Raw genomic sequence first — 18204 nt, forward strand, 5'->3', positions numbered from 1 at the left:
CAACACAAGCCATCGTCTTCAGGTGAAAATCACGATAGCCGCGATGTCTGCTGCGAGCAGCGCGATGTCTGCTGCCTTGTGAAGAAAGCTGTTACCAGCAAGAGTTTATATAAGTTTTGAGAACAAAGGTAGCCGAAGTAGTGTTAATGGGGTATATTATAGTGTCAAGGTAATAAATAGCGTGGCATGTTAAAGGAAATGAACTTAGATTAGCATGTTGGATTATAGTGCAAAGTTAATGAGCTTCCGTAGCGCATAAGAGCTCAGATTAGCATGTAGGATTAACATATGTATATTGATGAGAGAAGCATATAAAAGTTAATGAAAAAATTAGCAAGTTAATGTCAGTCTATGTGTAACAAAGAGTAGCATGATAATTCGTTTTTTACCCTTCTATCTGGCAACAAAACTGACACCTTTTTACAAGGAGTCATGTTTGCATAGACCGCAATACCTGCAGTCATAATGCAAACAAAAAACACAACTTTGATAATGTGCACTGTCCTTGAAGTTGATTGGTCCATACCAGAGACAGCTTTCCTTAGAGCCTAGTCTCACATGGGTTGGACCATATGACGCCAAATGGCGCACAACTCAAAGACAATGCACCATCAGAGTATGAGAGCTCGGGGTAAGCATTTACACCATTGGAACCTCATTTTCCAGTAAAAATACGATAATTGTTTTTTTACCCTTCTATCTGGCAACAAAACTGACACCTTTTTACAAGGAGTCATGTTTGCATAGACCACAATACCTGCAGTCATAATGCAAAAAAAAACACAACTCTGATAATGTGCACGGTCCTTGAAGTTGATTGGTCCACACCCGAGACAGCTTTCCTTAGAGCCTAGTCTCACATGGTTTGGACCAGATGATGCCAAAAGGCACACAACTCAAAGACAATGCACCATCAGAGTGAAGTACCGGTGAGGACGCTTGACGCCGAGGTTGAGGCACACGTATATTTATTTTCACAATACGACAGTGGGCATATACACACTCGAGGGGGTATCGGCCCCCTCACCCGTATAACTCGGGATACACCCCTAGCTAACTCTGTCCTAGCCCCGAATCCTCCACTAATGGGCTAGGGGAGGCTAACTGGCCCGACACTGGTAAGTCGGGCCCGGTACCCGGAGTTCCAGACCAGCTCTTACAAGAGCACCGGCTCTGGCTTTCGGGACCACGCCGCTGGCTCAGTCCTGTCCGGCCCTGAAAAGGACATCGAACTAGGGGAGTCCAGGGCTCTATCTAAGACGTCTTCAGTCTTCTTCCCTTAGCTTAAACATAACTGACTCGAGCCCTTTGAACATCCCCTTTTATACCCAACCCCTCCCTGAGGGGTGGGGCCCCGGGGGATCATAACGTTCGAACCAGCCCCCCCCAGGGTGTCTGGCTCGGACGTCGTAGAGGGCACCTCCTCGTGCACTTACGTAGCCCCGCCCACTGTGTTTGTTTTCCATAGGCTGCCATGCATAACGGGCCCTCTCTTTAACACCCCTACATCACCCCCCCCCCCCCCCCCCCCGCATAGCTTGCAGCCGTCCCGGCTGCCAACATACAAAAATGACAATAAAAGTGCATTTACACCTTGACCGCGCGTGTGCCTCACTATTTTTCAACAATAACAAGAACAGCAACAAGAACACAACAAAATGCAACAGCAAGAAGAGAAAACAACCCGACGCACCCCCCCTTGAATAAATACGAATTCCGTAAAAAAAATAACCTATATACAATTTGCAGGGAACCCACCATACACACAACACCAGGTGAACCCAACGTATGTACATTTCAATGGGCAGGGAACACACCACCCACACAACACACAATGAACCCAACATATGTACATTCAATGGGCAGGGAACACACCACCCACACAACACACGATGAACACAACCTATGTACACATCTTCCGGCCTCATAACAGTCTGCGCATTTTTGCGCGCGTCCTTGCAGCGGGCCCCTCACACGGGGTAACCCCGGGTGGCGGACCGTCAGGTGGCAATTGTCCGTCCCGGAGTGAGTCCTCATCCGATGCCGCGCGACCGTCGGTATCCCCAGGAGGGGTGGTCGGGCGTGAGCCCGTCAGTCCTGATGCACCTGGAGGTGGCCCGGCCGGCAAGGCATTAGGTGAGAACGACGGAGACGGACCCAATGAGTTGGTCGACCCCCCACACGTTTGGCCACGCATGTGTGAAGTGGGTTTGTGTACCGCAACGAAGGGTTTTAACCTAGAGGGGTGCACGAACCATCGCCGCTTCCCCCATTTAATGCGCACGCACTGTGGTCGCAAAACTTCGACCACCTCCACAGGGCCCCGCCACGGCCGCACCAGCTTAGAGGAGGTAGCCAGTGGCACTTGGGGACAGTGCAGCCATGCCTTGTCCCCCGGCTTCCACTGTATCATGTGCGCCCGACCCAGCCTGAGGCGCTCATTCGCCTTTTGACGGAGTTCCGAGTTTAGCATTGCAGCATCCCGCGCCTCTGTTAATTTGGCCAGATTAAATTTGACGTGGTCAGCCAATTTAGTTTTCCCTTGCGGCTCGGGGATCTGCAGCTGGGCGCGAACAGGCGGGTCGGGTTCGCGACCGTACATGAGGTAAAAGGGGGAAAATCCCGTAGCTGCATGGGGTGCCATCCGGTATGCCGCCAAGACCCCTTGAATATGCAGGTCCCAGTCAGTCTGTGAGTCCGAGACCTGCTGTGACATCATTGACGTAATGGTGCGATGCAGGCGCTCGACCATCCCGTCAGTTTGCGGGTGATACGGGGAGGTACGAATTTTCTTCGTGCCTAGGAGGTCACAGACTTGTTTGAGTAATTTACCGGAAAAATTTCTGCCCTGGTCGGTCAGCAGCCGCTCCGGAGCACCTTTGTCCAGGACATATCCCTGAACAAAGGCCTCCACGATGGCTGCTGCCGACTGGTTGGCAAGGGGCCAGGCCATAGGCCAGCGTGTAAAATACTCGACACCAGTCAACAAATACCTATTGCCCCTGGGGGTGGCGGGAAATGGGCCCAAAATGTCCAGCGCGACAAGCTCATTTATTCTGGACACTTTGATCGATTGCAAGGGCGGGTTAGACTCCCGCGCCGGCGGTTTCCGTTGCGCACATCGAGGGCATGATCCCAATAGATCCCCAACATCCCTCGTCATGCCAGGCCAAAAAAAATCAAGTTGTAGCAGTGCAAGAGTCTTTTGGGTCCCCAGGTGTAATAGGCGCTCATGCGCGGCCCACACCACCTTGCCTCGCAACCCAGAAGGGACCACCAGCCGATGTCGCTGGGATTTGCCGTCCCAATGCATCAGCAGACCTTGCACCATTTCCCATGCATCCGAATCACCCTTCACACGCCCAGCACCCCCGACGCGACGACGCCACCCGAGGAGGGAGGTATCCTCCATCTGGAGGCGCCCCCATTCAGTGACGGGCAACCCCAACAGGGAATCTCTTCCCTGTTGTTCGATCGAATTAGTAATTAATGTTTCGTCGTCGTCGGTGGCTGCCAAGACCGGAACCGATGCGTCCCCTGAAGGCCTGCAACGTCCCGACCCCAGGAGGCATGCACATTCGGAGGTGGTTGGCATGCGCGACAGAGCGTCCGCATTCGTATGGCGAACGCCCTTACGGTAGGTGGTTTCAAAATCAAAGTCCTGGAGAACCTCCAACCATCGAGACAACTGTCCCGATGGTTGTTGAACTCGCAGGGCATACTGTAGTGCCGCATGATCTGTGCGGACGGTGAAATGCCGACCGTACAGATATAGGCGATACTGTTGGATGAAATAGACAATTGCCAACAGTTCCCTACGGGTGACACAATATCTTTTCTCCGCAGGAGACAACACCCGACTACCGTACGCGACCACCCGTTCCACGCCATCAACCACCTGGGAAAGCACACCCCCAATACCCGTGTTGCTCGCATCGGTGTCGAGCAAAAAGGGCTTAGAAAAATCGGGGTAAACCAAGGGAGGGGCTTTTACCAGGGCGTCCCGAAGGGAGCAGAAAGCAGCCTCCTCCTCTTGACCCCAGTGGAACCGAACCCCTTTAGATGTTAAAGCGTGCAGGGGTTTGGCAATTGTCGCAAAATCAGCGACGAACCGTCGGTAATACGACGCGAAACCAATGAAACTCCTGACCTCTCCCACCGAGGTGGGAGTCGGCCAGGAGCTGACACACTGCGTTTTGGCGGGATCGGTAGCAATACCTGAGCGTCCCACGATGTGCCCCAAATAACGCACCGAATCGCGCAACAAATGGCATTTTTGGGGTTTGAATTTCAAATTAGCAGCCCGCATCTTTAGGAATACCGCCCGCAACCTCTGGAGATGTTCATCAAAAGTTTTACCAAAGACGATAACGTCATCCAAATAAATGAGGCACGACTCCCATTGCAATCCAGCCAAAACCAATTCCATCAAACGCTGGAAAGTTGCCGGCGCTGAGTGTAAGCCCATCGGCAACCGGTTGAATTGGAACAGGCCGTGCGGTGTACGGAAAGCAGTTTTAGGCTTTGAATCATCGTCCAGAGGAAGCTGCCAGAATCCCGAAAGTAAATCGAGTGTGGAAAAGAATCGCGCTCCCGCCAAGGCGTCCAGCGATTCATCCATCCGAGGGAGCGGGTATGCGTCGGCAACCGAAATTTTGTTAAGGCGCCGAAAATCAACGCAAAACCGCAACGATCCGTCCTGCTTTTTAACCAGGACAATCGGCGCTCCCCAAGGGCTGGTGGAAGGAGAAATGATGTCGGCGGCCAACATGTCATCAATAGCCGATTTGACATGGTCCTTTTCGGCGGGACTCAACCGAAACGGATTTTGGCGAATTGGCGCGCTGTCACCCGTGTCAATATGGTGACGCAGCAGGTGAGTACAACCCAAATCGTATTTATTCCGACTAAAAACGTCGGAAAATTCCCGCAGTAGTGTTTTAAGTTGTTGACGCTCTGAATCTGACAGGTCCGTCGATCCCGCACAAAGCGCCTCGAGCCACCCTTCATCGCTGTCCAAATGCGGTCGCGGCGCAGGGACAATGCTGACGTGATTTGCGACGGTTTCCTCACATGGCACCGGCGTTGCGTGAGCAAGCACGGTTCCCTGTGGGACCACCACCGTCTGCGAGCCCACATTGAGGACCGCGATGAAGGGTTCACCGTCCCCTCTTACTATGGTCTGGGCCGGAAGTAAATGAGGTCCACTAACCCCGGCCCTAGACGGCCCCAGCAGAACCCCTTGGGCCGCAATACCCTTAGCGGAGGGTCGCCGAAGTTTCAAGGGAATCAACATTTGTGCCCCTGGAGGGACGCGCACCGTTCTCTCTACGAATGCCGGCACCGTCGCGAACGCCGTCCGAGTCGTAACGGGTGATGGCAAAAACGCCATGCGTCTGCCCGACGGGAGCTCAATGCATCCCTGGTCGATTAATATCCTAATCGGCATTTTGGCCAGGAAGTCCGTCCCCAGCAGGCACGGAACCGCCAGCGAGGAGGAAACAAAAATCGGCCCAGACAATTTAATTTCCCCAACACAAATTTGGGCCCGAATTTGTCCGATGATGCCAAGTGAGCCCCCGTTAGCCGCATAGAATGGTACGTTAACAGGCATCAAAGGACGGCTCTGGACAGGGAGAATATTGTAAATTAACTCCGAAATAATGGTCGCCGATGCCCCCGTATCGACCAGGATGCGCACCTCAACCCCGTCGATGTGCCCCACAACGGCCGACGACCCCGACGATGCGGCTACCACACGATCGGCCAGCACGGACCACTGGCCGGGTTCGATATGAGTACCCAGAGTGGTGCGTGATGGTGCGATGGTGCGCGATATCGGCCCCCCTCTCGTTGCGGTGTTTGAGTGCGTGACGGGCGTGTGCGTGGGCCAAACATGTGGGGTGCCGCGACTCGCCGGGTTATGATGGTGGAGCTTGTGATGAGGCCCGTCGTCCCGTTGAGGTGTCGTCCCACGCTGACGAGGAGAGCGGCACCCCGAGGCGACGTGGCCCCGGACGCCGCAGTTAAAACACCGCGGGAGCGCCGTCGGAGGTGACGGATGGTCGGAACGGCCCGACCCGTCCCGGCCCGACCGTGCTCCCGTCGCCTGTTGCCGTCGGTGGTCGACGGCGTAGAGCTCCTCCATCGGAAGGGTGGCTGCAGCCACCGCACGCCCCGCCGATGCCCTGCTGGCTTTCCGCCGGAGCGACAGGAGGTTGGCGTGGAGGAGCCTTGCCGCCTGGAGCGATGTCATCTCCGCGTTCTCCTGCGCGACGACAGCGATGTCAAGGTCGTCTGCCAGGAGGAGGATTTTCTCCGTGACCATAGCGTCCACGCCGTCGTCGTCCATACGAGGGAAGGCCGACTTAGCCATCGCCAGGAGGCTCGTCCGGTATGCTAGGGGCGACTCCTTCTCACCCCGCTTGCGGTCGTAAAATTGCTGTCGGCATTCAGCTGATGGTCCATAGACCCCGCCCAGCAGCTGTAGCGCCATCGGTAACGTAGACCGCTTCTCTCTCGGCGCCGATGTGAGGGCGGCGAGCGCGTCGCCGTCGAGGAGCGCCGGCAGCGCGCAGAGAGCCTCCTCATCGGACCATTTCGCCATCTCCTGATGGGCGAGGAAACGTCGGCGAAAACCGGCCCAGTCTCCCTCCGCGCCGATGAACTCCTTCAGCGGGGGCAGTCTCTGATGAAGCGCAGCGGTTGTTGTAGACTCCCGCAGGCTGATGTCACCACCACTCGGCTGTGCGTCGGTGCGAACGGCCGATGGGATCGCCTGTCGCGGTTGTGATGACGCACCCTCCGGCGGTGATGACGCTGCAGCTCCAGCGACGGCGATGTTCAGGCTGGCCACGCCCTGAACAGCTGTAGCGTCGATGGCGGGAATTTCAAATTCGGACTGCTCCGAAATGGCGGGAAGGCGCCCTGGTCGTTGGCTCGCCTCGCCCCGTGTTGGATCACCGGCCCCCAATCGCGTGATGGTCTCCAGCGTGGCGGCAGCGGCATACAGCAGCTCCGCCAGCCTCCCGTGAGCCAGCCGTAACGCGTCTGGCTGCGGCCCCTCTTCATTTCGATGCCCCGGTAAGGAGGCGTCAGGCCCCGGCTGCACCATGTCTTGTGGAGCCGTCTCGGGCTCGACGATCTCGGCAGTGTCTTCCTCCTGCGGTACTTTGGCCCGCGCTGTTTTCCGCGTGTCCATGTTCGAATTACTTCTGACACCAGTTGAAGTACCGGTGAGGACGCTTGACGCCGAGGTTGAGGCACACGTATATTTATTTTCACAATACGACAGTGGGCATATACACACTCGAGGGGGTATCGGCCCCCTCACCCGTATAACTCGGGATACACCCCTAGCTAACTCTGTCCTAGCCCCGAATCCTCCACTAATGGGCTAGGGGAGGCTAACTGGCCCGACACTGGTAAGTCGGGCCCGGTACCCGGAGTTCCAGACCAGCTCTTACAAGAGCACCGGCTCTGGCTTTCGGGACCACGCCGCTGGCTCAGTCCTGTCCGGCCCTGAAAAGGACATCGAACTAGGGGAGTCCAGGGCTCTATCTAAGACGTCTTCAGTCTTCTTCTCTTAGCTTAAACATAACTGACTCGAGCCCTTTGAACATCCCCTTTTATACCCAACCCCTCCCTGAGGGGTGGGGCCCCGGGGGATCATAACGTTCGAACCAGCCCCCCCCAGGGTGTCTGGCTCGGACGTCGTAGAGGGCACCTCCTCGTGCACTTACGTAGCCCCGCCCACTGTGTTTGTTTTCCATAGGCTGCCATGCATAACGGGCCCTCTCTTTAACACCCCTACAAGAGTATGAGAGCTCGGGGTAAGCATTTACACCATTGGAACCTCATTTGCCAGTAAAAATACGATAATTGTTTTTTTACCCTTCTATCTGGCAACAAAACTGACACCTTTTTACAAGGAGTCATGTTTGCATAGACCACAATACCTGCAGTCATAATGCAAAAAAAACACAACTCTGATAATGTGCACTGTCCTTGAAGTTGATTGGTCCACACCCGAGACAGCTTTCCTTAGAGCCTAGTATCACATGGGTTAATTAAATATACTTTTTAATAAATGTTTTCTCCTACAACATCAGAGTGCAGCGCCACTTTAAATACGCACTAAAATGACAATAGTTTAAAGCGATTTGAAGCATGTTTTTTTTTGGGGGGGGGGGCAGAGCTTTGTGACGTCATATTTGAGGGGGGGTCTGACTTTTTGTGACGCCGTGTGACTAGGGGGGGTAAGAAATCGTCCAAAATCGCGTGACGTCATTTATGGACGGCCCCAAAGGACAGTACGTGGCCTAGTGGCCGCAAATAATGATTGCAGCGATGAGGACAGGCAGGTTCAAGTGAGGTAACTGGGTGAGGAGTCACCACGTGGGAAATGGGTGGAACCCACGAGGCGTTAGTGAGGCTCGGAAAATCTCTGACAGAAGAGAGTTCCGGAAAAGGGGCGTGGCGGAGCCAAAGTGAGAAAAAGGCAGCGGGGAAGGGGGTTCGAGGCTGCCGTGGGGATTCGGGGTTCGGACCGTCGTCGCTGGCATCGCTGTGGATCGCCCTCATCATCTCGGAAGGCTGGGAAGGGAGTTATATATCTTCGCCGTGGCTACTACATCGATGGCTACTATATAGTCAGCTATATGATGAATGTCGTGTAGCAGCTAGTCACCCAGTTGTATATAGTCAACCTGCGTCGGGTGGACTGTGATATATAATAAATATATGTATATAACTCAAGCAAGACAGCGTCTCTGAGTGCTACATTACACTTGGATGGGTGACCACCATGCACTACCAGGCTGTCATAGGGGCTTGCAGAGCAATGCAGAGGGCAGGGCAGTTAAATTCATTTTCTGCACTGTACAGTAATACCTCGCTGAACACGGGGGTTACGTTCCTGGATAATGCCATTTTGGGCAAAACTGCATTTGACAATTAATAGACCTTATGGGAAAAATAGGGTGGCATTTCTGGGTCCAAAATGATCACCCCCTCGCTCTTGTTTCACTAAGTATGTATGTTGAACTTATTTTGCACCATATGTGCGCCAACTGTGCTAATCCGTGGTACGGGGGAAGGAAAACTAATTAAACACAAAAAAGCAGTTCGAGCGAAATTAGTTTTCCATTGAGGTGATTTAAAAGTGCATAGCTCCAGTGGCTTCCTAATATCGGAAGAGGGTTCCAGACGGCCGCAGAAACGTATTTGTACGCACGTGATAAAGTGACCATCTTAGTTCGATGGCTATCCAAAAGCCGGTGTGAGGATGACCAGATTTCGCGCGATGGTTTATGCTCCTGGATGAGATCAGCAAGGTTTTGTGGTTAATTTGTGGCAAGCACTTTGTGTGTAATGAGTGCGACATTATGTATTCGTTCAGCGACCGGAAACCAATGCAGCACAGCGAGCACTGGACGAACATGGTCGGATCTTGCAGTACCCTTCATGACGCGTGCCAAATAATTTGCACACACCGCAGCTTGGTAATGTTTTTGGCAGACGTCCTGTAGAGTAGTGAGCTTCAATCAATAAGATTCAGAGCGCTTGTTTGCATCTAGATGTCACAGCTGAGATTTTTTTTCTTCTTCTTCTTCCTAGCGTTGTTCCCGCTGTGGCGCAGGGTCCGCTTTTCGGCATTGTCTTCTCCATTTGGCTCGGTCCAGGGCATCTTCAGGGGATGCGTTGACCGTCTTCATGTCTTCCTTTATTCGGTCCATCCATCGCTTCTTCGGACGTCCGCGTGGACGGCGGCCCTCTGACTCAATACGCACGGCAGTCTTGGCCACTGATGACTCTTCAATATATGTCACAGCTGAGATTATATGTGCAATATCAACCACACCGCCAGATTTTGATTAGCTGTGTCGCATGCCACAAGCCCATGTGTCTCACTACACCTGGTGAGTCCATCTGTAACGACTCCGGACTCGAACTCTAGAGGTCTCTTTTATTGCACGTAATGTAGCTTAGGACCAAGTCGTCATGAGATAATGCCGACGTGGAGATCGTATGACCGAGCAGACAGCGACGCCGTGAAGAAAGCAACGACGGCCCGAGTCCTTCTCCGCAGACCCCGAACATCCCTTCTTGCCCTGCTTTTATCCTCGTGGATTCTCTGGGGGAATTTCCCCAGATCTTTTGGACTCTATGGGGAATTTCCAATCCAAGATCCTCCAGATCTGCTGGCGCCTTGTCTTTGCATCCAGCCTCACTGACACCCTGTCTTCCCATCGAGACTTGCTGACACAGTCTTTACACATCAAATCAGCCTACACATCTACCAGCCTACCTACCAACTCACTTACCAGCCTACCCATCTGCTTACCTATATATTGGTCAACAAATAGATATGGTCAAGTAATTTGTCAACAACCCCTTCATTTAATTTAAAATCTACACATGGCTGAGCTGCTTTTGGTATATCACAGCCCGACACCCATTCGTACGAACCAACCACTATGCCGCTGTCATTGTCTGATGACTCACCACCTAATCCTGCTGCCACAAACTAATTCTAAGTTGGACGGTACATTTTCCGGGGCAGAAGTAACATGTGATGTGTCATCAGTGAGACGACCGTATTTTCGCACCTGGCCGGGACGGACGATGTTTGTGTAATAAAGGTTGTTGCGACAACGTCTTGAATTCAGTATTCTTTATTAAGTTCTGTCACAGCTGTCCCTATACTCGTTCCTCTTACTCTATGGCTCCTTCACGCTGTTGGCAGACAGCGTGAGAGGGAGAGAGAGAGACTGCCGCGGCCCGCCACGTGGCAGGCTCCGGACCACAGCACCAGCGTGGTTTCGCCTTCGTTCCTCCAAGCTCTGACCACGTGCTGTCCGTCTCCACCCCTTTTAATCCCTGGCCCACGTGGTGCCTCGCAGCCAATCCTCGGCCACCTCCCTGGAACCTTCCAGAGCCCAACCTATGGCCCCAGGGCCACGCCCCTAACTCGCCTCCCCTTTGGTTGCGGCTGAAGCCAGCAGAGCCAATCATCCTCTTCCAGGTGTAACCTTCGCATTACATCAGGGCCACGCCCCTGGCTCGACTCCCCATTGGTTGTGGGCTGAGGCCGTCAGAGTCAATCATTATCATCCAGGTGTAATCAATTAATCATCCAGGTGTAACCCATTTATCATCCAGGTGTAACCCATTTATCATCCAGGTGTAACCTCACGTTACATCTGTGTTGGTGTACTCCTTGCAAGACAGTTACAAAGGCAGAATGGTATTCTTTTTGACAAACGTGCCCAGCCACTCCCCCAACAGCTTTAGTTTGAACTCTCGGCTCGCCCCCCAGCCCACGCCCCACCCCCACACTCACCTTGGCTCCTCCCCCGCAGCGATATAACACCTCGTCACAGCCATCTCTTAGGCATATTTCAGCGATTGTTTTTTTGCTGTGTTTGTCCCCCACCTGAGGACGGATGCTTGTGTTGCGCCCGAAACGTCGTGATTTAATTTAGTTGTTTTCATTTTTATTTTATTTTCACCTACGTGACTTTACCGAAAAAAAAAAACAAGGAGTATTTGCCCAGCCAGTTATCCAATCTACCCTCACTATGGCTTGCATTCTTGTTTTTGCAAAGATTTGCAACCCAAACATGCATCCCCACAGTTAGTATTATTTTCTGACCCGCGGCTGAAAGACAGCTGAGCACAAGTTGTTTGCAGCAATGCACACGATGCCTCGCCAGTAGACTCCATGTGCTTTGCCACGTCATAAATGTACATGTGTTCAAGCAGCTTTGACTCATCAATTGTGGGTAATCCAGTGTTAATTGTACCTGCGGGAAAATGGTGCATGATCTTAATCGGGAGAAATTTCAAAGACATTATTCATTGCAGATGACGCACACTTTAGGTAATCTTCGTTATTCTACTCCCTCAAACTTCCTCAGCAGCAACTTCATGGTTTTGTTTGTATTCTCCACTTGCCCGTGATTCAAATATCACAATTCGTAGTCATGATTACATTACAGGTGAGAATTCACGAGACCACGATAGAGTCTCAGGCTCCAACTAAAAGAAACCTCGCTACAGAAATTCAGACTGAGGGCATCACGAAGGCAGTGGCGGCTCCTGCAAAATATCTCAAGGGGGGGTAAATGTCTGGATGATTGATAAGGATAAGGTCCACCCATGCAATGGATAAATTAACAGCTTAAGCATGTAAAGGCAACTTCACTTCTTTAATATTAATGAAAAATAAAGTGACTCTTACAATACATCTTGTTTGTTTCTATACTCACTATTAATACAATTCACTCAAGTTTCTTTTATTAAAGATTCCACTAGGTGGCGACAAATTATATTGTTGGATGAAACGTGCTTACGTATGATGACGTAAGCACGTTAGGGCGAGCCCTCCCGGAAGCCATAGAGAATGCATTGGAGCGCCCGCCGTTCGAAAAAAAACATCTTTGAATGTAAGTCTATGAGGCCACTCGGGGCGATTCTCAGCCGGAGTGAAATCGCCCAAAAAGAGGCGGTACTCCATAGAACGTGACATGACGCTGATTGGACTATATCCAGAGGCACAGTGACGGCTAGCGTGACTCTGTGGTTGAATGACATTGGTGGTGCGTCGCCCAATCGCCCTAATGAAGAAACCGCCCCTGCACGAAGGTCATGGAAGTCCTGGAGTATTTATCTCAGAATGGCCTAGATTGGGAGGGCCTCACTTCTCTCACCGCTGCCTTGTAGGAGTACCGTAGAAGGCACCCGTGAGTACAGTACATACAGTAATACTGTTATTATAATACATCATTATTTTTATTCTTAATGAAGTGCTTAGCATCAGTACTATAATTAATTAGCGATATTACTGATTTCACAATGAAGCCGTCATATATTTCTCACATGAAATATATAAAATTGTGCAAACCAAATAGATCACAACACAAATACTACAACAAAATAGTTTAAATTAAAAACAAATCTAAATTAAACTAAATTTGGAAGTTGTATTTACCTCGGATGATGATGGGGGTGTGAAGATAATTGTCAGCAGATGCACTATTACCACCAGCATATCCCACATCTCTACATTTTGAGCTAAAAATAACGTTTTTGTGCCTTTTACTCATGCTCTCACTTCCTCCACTCACTTGACGCTTAGACTCCATGATCGAAATGAAAAAAAAACCTGGCACTGGACTGCGCAATTACCCCTCCCCAACCGTGCGATGTTGACAAATCGTGAATAGTCAAAGGAACGAAAGTTGAATCGGTATACAAATATAAAATCGCAAAAAAAATTATTTCACAAAAGTAAAATCCGCAAATGAAGAGGTTTGACATTGGCTAACAATAATAAAAATAATCACACCTTCAGTGGATTTATTAATGAAATATTTCGTTGGTAAATATTTAACTTGTATTGTTTGACCTTGACGCACGTAAGCAGCTGTTACCAAACACTCCACAAAGAATGGTAATTAGCTACTCGTGAAGGAAACTATGACGCATTTTTTTACCGATTGTCTTCTGGCTATCTCACTGCAGCCAATTTGCTGCTCACCATATTCTCCACACTTGTGTAAGCATTGTGGTGGTGCTCTGAGCAAGAGGCAAACATCCCACATTGCCACAGCTGAGGCGAGTAGCCTCATTTTATTTCACCGTAGAAAGTCTCGTGTCAGTCAATTGAACACTTATCAAAAAGGTCCTGCCAGGATGCTTTGCCAAATACAGGAAAACCATGCCCAACGCGGTTTCCCTGAACGCATGTTTTGGCTTTAAAGGGTTTACCTAATGAGGTCTGTTTTTCACAGCACGGGAGTGATGTATTGGCTATACGCGGTTTTACGTTGCCAAGATTTTTATCTCCGCGTAAAAAAGTTGTTCCGTGAGAGTGCTATAATCTGTTAGAAGTTGTGAATAAATCGAGTATGGAAACGATGTACCGTATTTTCTCGCATATAACCCACGGGGTATATCACTTTTTACAAACAAAACAAGACCCTGCGGGGTTTATGGAGGTGCGGGCTATCCCACATTTTTTTTTTACACGTGTGACATGTCATAACTCGTTTCATTTTTCATGGTAGGACTATCCACTATGCAACACTTACCTTTGACTAAAGCACTGCTGAATAAACCACTCGCACTAAAATTGCACATGTTATCACGTTTTAAATGATTCGAATTGTTTCTACAAATAAACGACAATGTTTGAAGTGGGCGCACTTTGTTTACCAGTGACGGGAGAGCTGGGGCGAGGGAGAAGTGGGGGGGGCAGAGCAATGTCTGTGGTGGTGACGGGGGGGCTGGGGCGAGGGAGAGGTGGGGGGTTGGGGGGTGGGGCAGAGCAAGGTCTGTGGTGGTGACGGGGGGCTGGGGGGAGGGAGAGGTGGGGGGTTGGGGGGTGGGGCAGAGCAAGGTCTGTGGTGGTGACGGGGGGGGGGCTGGGGGGAGGGAGAGGTGGGGGGTTGGGGGGGTGGGGCAGAGCAAGGTCTGTGGTGGTGACGGGGGGGGGGGAGGTGGGGGGTTGGGGGTGGGGCAGAGCAAGGTCTGTGGTGGTGACGGGGGGGCTGGAGGGAGGGAGAGGTGGGGGGTTGGGGGGTGGGGCAGAGCAAGGTTTGTGGTGGTGACGGGGGGGGGGCTGGGGGGAGGGAGAGGTGGGGGGTTGGGGGGTGGGGCAGAGCAAGGTCTGTGGTGGTGACGGGGGGGGGGCTGGAGGGAGGGAGAGGTGGGGGGTTGGGAGGTGGGGCAGAGCAAGGTCTGTGGTGGTGACGGGGGGGGGGGGGCTGGAGGGAGGGAGAGGTGGGGGGTTGGGGGGTGGGGCAGAGCAAGGTCTGTGGTGGTGACGGGGGGGGGGGGCTGGAGGGAGGGAGAGGTGGGGGGTTGGGAGGTGGGGCAGAGCAAGGTCTGTGGTGGTGACGGGGGGGCTGGGGGGAGGGAGAGGTGGGGGGTTGGGGGGTGGGGCAGAGCAAGGTCTGTGGTAGTGACGGGGGGCTGGGGGGAGGGAGAGGTGGGGGGTTGGGGGGTGGGGCAGAGCAAGGTCTGTGGTGGTGACGGGGGGGCTGGGGGGAGGGAGAGGTGGGGGGTTGGGGGGTGGGGCAGAGCAAGGTCTGTGGTGGTGACGGGGGGGCTGGGGGGAGGGAGAGGTGGGGGGTTGGGAGGTGGGGCAGAGCAAGGTCTGTGGTGGTGACGGGGGGGCTGGGGCGAGGGAGAGGTGGGGGGTTGGGGGGTGGGGCAGAGCAAGGTCTGTGGTAGTGACGGGGGGGCTGGGGCGAGGGAGAGGTGGGGGGTTGGGGGGTGGGGCAGAGCAAGGTCTGTGGTGGTGACGGGGGCTGGGGGGTGGGGGTTGGGGGGTGGGGCAGAGCAAGGTCTGTGGTGGTGACGGGGGGGCTGGGGGGAGGGAGAGGTGGGGGGTTGGGGGGTGGGGCAGAGCAAGGTCTGTGGTGGTGACGGGGGGGCTGGGTTCGCGTTCTACTACCGTCGCTTCGTTCCACATTTTTCTACCATCGCTAGGCCCCTGCACGTATGAACGGGTAAAAATCAGAAGTTCAGATGGGGACCCGAGGAAGGGTTGGCGTTTCAAACCCTCCGGGATCGGTTACCATTCACACAGCCTCACCATCCACACAGCCTCATCATCCACACAGCCTCATCATCGGATGTGTTGGGACCATTCCCCGTGACACCTCGTGGGAATAAATGTTTTCTAGATTTGAAGTTTTCGTGACTGCGAGGATCCATACTCTTTGGTTCTTACCGAAAGAACCAAAGAGTAATAAATGTATTCTCGTTGGCGTCGAATATTTTTCCCGTTGGCCAGTGGCATGGCCCCTGCCAGATCAATCCGCTTTGTCCATCGTGGACGCCGTCGTGAATGGCTATGTGATGGATAAGGGGGCTCCGGAAAAGTTGCTTACCGATCAGGGTAGAAATTTCACTTCTAAATTGTTGGATGACGTCTGCACTATGCTGGGTACCAAGAAAATGTCGACGTCTCCCTACCACCCTCAGACGGATGGTATGGTCGAGCGTCTAAATCGTACCTTGTCCGCCACGTTGTGCCAGACCGTTAATGAGCGATAGGTCAACTGGGATCTGCAGATACCCAGGGTCCTCTTTGCCTACCGGATGGCGCTTCACGCTTCTACAGGATATTCGCCGTTCTTCCTCATGTATGGGCGAGAAAACGTGCCACCTGTTGATGTCCAATTGAGTTCCCCTGTGCTGTCTCCTAAGCCGACTCTTCCGGATCACATCCGCGAGTCCCTTTGACGTGTTTCCGAGGCTTGGGAGGCTGCCAGGGTGAATACTTCTAAGACCCAGGCCCGGAACGAGTGTTGTGCACGGAGGTCTAAGTCGGACATGCCATGGTCAGTGGGTGGCTTCATTGCCCACAGGTGTCTATTGGCACCTCTCCTAAGCTCCACAAACCCTGACAGGGGCCCGTTACGATCGTTGAGGTGTTTCGCCCTCAGTGTGTCCGGGTTCGTCATGCTCGCCGGCGTTGGTACGTTCACCCGTCATGATTGAAACCGTTCGTTGCTCCCGTGGGGCCATCGTCATCCCCAAATCCTGGAATCCCGGTGCCTGACGTGGCCAACAGGGCCTGCTGCTCCTGTGCATGGTGATCTTCCGGAGTCTGTTTCTTTTCCGCCCACAGCGCCCCTGATGGACACGTCGAGAGGGAAGGAGACCACTGTTCCGTCTGGTCCACCTGTGCTGAATCCGGCGGTGTTGCCCCCTGCTGGACATCTGCTTCCACGGGCCAGAGTTCCTGTTCTTCTTCCGCCCTTGGCGGATGGGCCGGCTATGCACACACGCTCTAAAACGTCTCGTTTTTCCTGAAGCAGTTTGGACCCCTTATTGCGTGCTGCTAGTTCTATTGCATTGTTCTGTTCATGTTCCGTTCCTCTCTCTAGTCTAATTGTGTTGCACTTCATGATTGATATTTTATCACGAGGGGGGGGGGGGGTGATGTAATGAGAGCACTATCTCCATCGGCCACGTGGCGGCTCGACCTCCAGCCGCTCCACCGCTCCCTAGCACGCCGCAGAGGTCGCAACCGGGTACCCGATACCCGTACCCTACCCGATACCCGGCTACCCGTACCCGGCCAGGTACGGGTACCCATTTGCGACCCTGGTGCGGCCGGGTACGGGTACGGGTAAGGAATCAAAAGCCGTTTGCGACCTCTGGCACGCCGTCAGCCAGCGGCGCGGGGCAGTGAACCCGCTTGGGCGGCAATCATTCCATAGTGAGAGAGACAGACGAGAGACAACCAAGCTGTACCGAAGATTTATTAATAAACGACTTAAGTTCTTATGGTGTCGGAGCCACTTATTACAGACCTATTGCAGTGGCTCTGATATGTAGCAGTGCTAAAGGGAAAGTCGAACATTGTGCCTTGTTTGCACTGAGGAGGAGTTTCAAGCCTATGGTGTTATTTTGAAGTCATCTTGTAGGTTTAGTCGCTACATTATTAGATGAGTTGATGCTCTGGAGACGGAGAGATCATTGACTGATGTTTATTCACCAGGTCGATGATGGCATGACTCGTGATTTTTCACTTAAAAGAGTGGACCCCGTGAAGGCTGCCATCTTTCACTCATGTTATCGAACGCATGTCCTATAAATCTGGCTACTTGAGTTCGATTCCTATACATAGCCATGACGAACATTAGCGGAGAAGTGATAAATCTAAACCATGAATAGTACTGCAAAGATGTAACACGCAAACTGCTTGCAACTCGTTGCCACATCAACGTCAACCCACCAATATCGAAATCTGGTAAGGATTTGTCCTGATCATCATTTGCAGCAGCCAGCTTTATCCACTGCTGGATGTCTATCCACAGCAGTTTTTATTAACCAAATAATACATGTTACATAATACATCGTTGGAACAAGTTATGTTACGAAAAAAATAGTAAATCGAAATAGCTAAATAATTGGCAATTGCTAATCTATATATGTAAAATCGCGAATCTGTCTGTCTGTCTGTGGGTCGCCGAACCATACGCAGTTTCATTGGACGGCGGTTGCCCCTGGCAACGGGTAGCGACGCCTTCGCCGCTTTCATTGGACGGCGGTTGCCCCTGGCAACGGGTAGCGACGCCTTCGCCGCGGGGTGGACGCCATTTTTAATTCCCGTTAAAAATAAGCGCACGCATTAACACGCGACTCTGAGGTAAATTCATCAAAGTTTCACGTCCTCTTCAC

This window comes from Lethenteron reissneri, chromosome 27, assembly GCF_015708825.2.
Source record: "Lethenteron reissneri isolate LAM-NWPU_2019-01 chromosome 27, ASM1570882v1, whole genome shotgun sequence".
NCBI lineage: Eukaryota > Metazoa > Chordata > Hyperoartia > Petromyzontiformes > Petromyzontidae > Lethenteron > Lethenteron reissneri.